Source organism: Trachinotus anak, unplaced genomic scaffold (assembly GCF_046630095.1).
Source record: "Trachinotus anak isolate AG129_WGS33_773 ecotype Australia unplaced genomic scaffold, CSIRO_AGI_Tana_v1 ptg000021l, whole genome shotgun sequence".
Lineage (NCBI taxonomy): Eukaryota > Metazoa > Chordata > Actinopteri > Carangiformes > Carangidae > Trachinotus > Trachinotus anak.
The window spans coordinates 24,600,265-24,604,803 of NW_027273872.1; the positions used below are offsets into that span (position 1 = coordinate 24,600,265).

At 36.8% G+C, this 4,539-nt stretch overlaps 1 non-coding gene across 1 annotated transcript; it reads right to left on the reverse strand.

Moving 5' to 3' along the window:
* Window positions 1-1,313: 1,313 nt before the first annotated feature.
* Window positions 1,314-1,385, reverse strand: trnam-cau (transfer RNA methionine (anticodon CAU)). Its single transcript has one exon. It is a non-coding gene; the product is annotated as a tRNA-Met (tRNA).
* Window positions 1,386-4,539: the final 3,154 nt, after the last annotated feature.

The following is a 4,539-nucleotide window of genomic DNA, read 5'->3' on the forward strand; positions in this document are numbered from 1 at the left end:
AAACAACACATACAAAAAGGTACAACTGAGATTGGATGTAAAAACTGGCATTGATGGAGGAAGGTCAAATGTCTACATCTGCTTCTGCATCTGCTTTAAATGAAGAAGTATCTGGCTCACATTTTGATGTTGCAAATAACTTGAGGATGTTGCCAAAGTTTAATGGAAACGATGCAGAAATTTCATTTTGTTAGTTTGAATGTTGCTGAAACTAGTCTGATGAGGAGCAAACTTTACTGTTACAAAATTGAAGTTTATGTGGCCATCTATTTGTTATGATTACAGCACAGTCAAATCAGCTGTCTTGAAGGCACGAGTCAGTTCCTGAAGCACATTGCCAACGTTTCAGGGTCTGGCATAAAACTGGTAAATAAACTCACATAGAATTTTCAGTCACTGGTGCTGTTCATCTGAATTTGAAAACCATTCAATGGTGCACAGATTTTTTAAGTAATACTGTCATCAAGCGTGTGGGTAATGTGGCAACTGTTTGCCAAAATACAGTAACACTTCTGTAATAAAGGTACCCTGTGGAGTTTTTGACCACTAGTAAGATCTTATGAGTGGGTCACTGTCGTATTTATAGTTCACACATGATTGTGTGATATGTGTTGAGGAGTATGTGGGCAACACAATACACACTCCTGCTGCATTATTCCACTAATGACAGTTACAAACGTAGCAATGCACCAGCAAAAGGCAAAGACAAACACGACTGCTTAAGGCAAATGGAAAAAAAAAAATTGAAAGATCAACAAATGCATTTAACATATTTTCAAAAGAATTATACAGTGGATGTAATGTAGCATTAGCATTAGTGTCCACCTATTCCTGAAATGAATTTGAGATATGAGCCTTTCAACTATTACTACAAAGCTAATGCTAATGCTAATGTCAGCATTAGCAGCTGTTTACTTACCAGTCTAGAAGAAACATTGAGAGTTCAGCATCAAACGTCATTCTTTTATTAGCTGTCTCCAGAGGTGGAAAACAACACCAATGTTGACCAGCAGCAGCAATCACCGCCACCAGCCCCTGTCAAGAAACAACGCTTGGCAGCAGAGAAAACTCACAAATAGCCCCTTTAAACACAGTCAGCACTGTTAAAAAATTTTGAGGACTCCAAGTTTACAGTTACTGATTTGGCAGATGCTTTGATCTAAAGCAACTCACAAGTGAGGGTATCTTGGTCCATCATCAGGGAACCACAGACAAAAAAAAGACTTAACTGCAAACGCCTTGTGTGCAGGGAAACAGTATTCCTAGGAAGGACAGATAACATACCTAGGAAGAACACAATAAACACTTACTATTAGCAGAGGATGGTTTCGATCCATCGACCTCTGGGTTATGGGCCCAGCACGCTTCCGCTGCGCCACTCTGCTCTCTCAGCATAAAAGAGCCAAGGTCTCCCACTGCACTGGAGCTGTAGGACTTGGACCTCAGTCTACCCCTGCTGGTATGTTAAACACATGATTATAGCATTGTACAGTTGAGATTATGCTTTCTTTGATCAGAGTAGCACTGACAAACTGTCTTGCTCCCTCCTCTCTGTGCGGTATAGGTAGTAATTAGCCACTGTGACACACAGGTATACACATGCAGCAGGAACACGTGTCCATGCAAAACCACTTTAGCATGTGCCTGCAGGCACAGTTGTAAGTCCCTGATGTGTGTATTTGAGTAAGAAAAAGACAAGAGCTTACCTCAGTTGATTTTGTGTTTTCACGTGGCTTAGTGAATGACTCTGTGTCCTTGAATTTGAATGAGGGGGCGATAAATTCATTAATTTCAGCCGTCAGTGACGACTGGCTGGTGGGAGGGAAATTAAAAACTACTGCATCAGGTAAACATTGAGTGTGCTTCTGCGTGTGCAAGTTGGGTGTGAATGTGGTCGATGTTATTCTAAGTGTGTCAGTCTGTGTGTTTGTGTGTGCATGCCCCAGAAAAAAAAATAAAAACTCCCCCCTCCTACCTCCCAAACAGATTAAAAATGAGCAGAAGCAATTAGTATTTTGGGTACCAAAACAATAATTTAACAACAAGCATCAGACACAAATGCAAACATAAATCTCTACTGCTTAAGAGAATATTACATTGGGTTTAATAATTCAGTGAGAGCAAAAAAATAAAAAATAAAAAAAATTACATAACAAGTAATTATGCAAAGGTAATAAGTACATTTTCCAGGCTTTTCTTGATTTGTTCCACTGAAGTCCCATTTTGAGATGTGATATGTGTTGATTTAACAACTTTTGAATACACAGGCTTCTGCTTTGCAGTTAGTTTTATTTTATTTATTATTATTTATGTTTATTATTATTTAACCTTTTTTTTGTTGTTGCACTATTTTTTTTGGGGGGGGGGTTGTTTTTTTTACATTTTGTATTATCAATACGACAAGCTGTAAACCACAGAATCATGGTAGTTGTTTCATGCTCTTTATACAATGGTCATGCGATGATTTTGTAACCCATGTAAAGTTTTCCTTTATTAAAAATGTCAATTTCATTTGAATTATTAGAAATTATATTACAATTATCAGTCAGGAAGAGTGATGAGTTATTCACATGTATAAATAGAAAAGAAGACCTTGTGGTTTAACAAACTAGCAAATCTAAGAGTACAAGGTACTGACCATCAACATAATCCCATCTCCATGGTGAAGCTTCGGGGTTCACACACACTCAGCTCTGAACAAACCAAGTGATTCCTGACTGCAGGTTTACCTGTGGCCACACACAGCATGTAAAGATGGCAACTTTGGTGTTACTCAGAGGTGTATTCCTATTTTGTAACTGGAGGTTCAACACCTTAACCCCATCTCCCACTTCAAGCTATTTTAAAGTAATGGCGTGCCATTATGATTAGTAACTGTGATGTAATTACTTAATTACTCAAGTTGTAATTTCCTACACTACTTATTACCGATGAAAGTATGATGTAAATTTGCTAAGTCATGTCAGACTAGGTGTTCTGATTATTCCAGTCAGAGGGATCCATGACTGATTTCCTTCCCCGCTCCCACTTTCCTGTTGCACTCATTGGATTTTCAATCAAGATGCTACAACTGCAAGTGCACCTTGTTATGTGCAATGACAAAATCAAACATGTTTTTAGGTTTTTAAGTTCTGTTAATGCTGACAGAAACTAAAAAGAACTTGTTCCATAATTACCGTCCAGAGTTGTTGAGGTGAAAGCAATTTTACGTATGAGTTCTGCTGTATTTACCCATCTTTACAGTGAGTGCTGTGTCTCATCTTGAAAACTCCAGTGCACAATGTAATTTAATACTCCAGTCCAACATAATCATACATTTTCCTCATGCACGCTGCACCCTGAAACCTACTCCGCACTCGTTGGCGTAAAACGTTGTTTGAAACTTGTTTGCAAAGCTCTAACTCTCCACATGTGCTCAAGAGGCCTCTTAGCTAATGCATTTGAATATGACCACTTGACTGCCTCTGCATTTGAGGCCAAAGGACTGTGCCATTGTTCAGCTGCTAGTCAGTATTATTCAAAAAACAACAACAACAACAACATTTTATCACTTGTTATATGATCAAAACAGCTCCTTTTATGTACTTTAGTGTCAAGATTTTTGTCAGCTGTTGGAGTTAATTTCCGCTGTGCAATGATGCTTTCACTGTTTTATATTTATTATCTATAGTGAGGGCAAATATAACTGTACTAGGAAAAAATTCTTCTTCTCATGTAGACGTTAAGAAATGTGCATCGCAGGAGCAAACTATTCAGTGTGTACAATCAATTTATTCACACAGTAGATTAAACTAGCTGCATATAGATGTGACTATTTGACTGCCTCTGCATTTTAATTGCAGGGGGAACAGAACGTACAGTAACTCACCAAATAGTGCTTTCACACGTACAGTATTAGTACCATAGTATCCTATATTAGTGTTCAGGCTTTAGAAATGTGGTCTTTATAGCTACAGTCTATATCTATAGTGTTTATATTAACGCTGTTGTGGCAAAGTGTGTGTCTACATGCAAAGACACATTTGCATTTAATTTATCAGAGTCTTGTTATACTCATTTTTCAAAGTGAACACTCACAGACAGGAGGTCCTTTTATTCCAACCAAATTGATGACTTTGAATTGTTATTGTTTAATTTAGATTTAATGACTTAAAGAGGATATTCTTACTCTAAAGCTGCTGAAATCCAGATGAGAGAAATGTTGGTGACAGTAACATGTTGATATTTCCATTATTTAAAAGGAAAAATACAACAAGCAAACAAACAAAAAACTGCAAAATTCTCTGCACATTTTTGAGTTTAAAGAAAAAAACAACACCAACAAACAAAAAACTACAAACTTCTCTGCACAATTTTCAAAAGAAAAAGAAAAATCTACATTTTACTGTCAATATTCTTTTAATATTAAATAAGATTGAAGTAGAGTTTTAGCAAAGATGCTCATATATTTACCTATCACAAAGTATGAGGTATAATTTACAGGTACAATATGAACTAAATATTTAAAGTAATGAAATTACACAACATTTCTATTTTCTA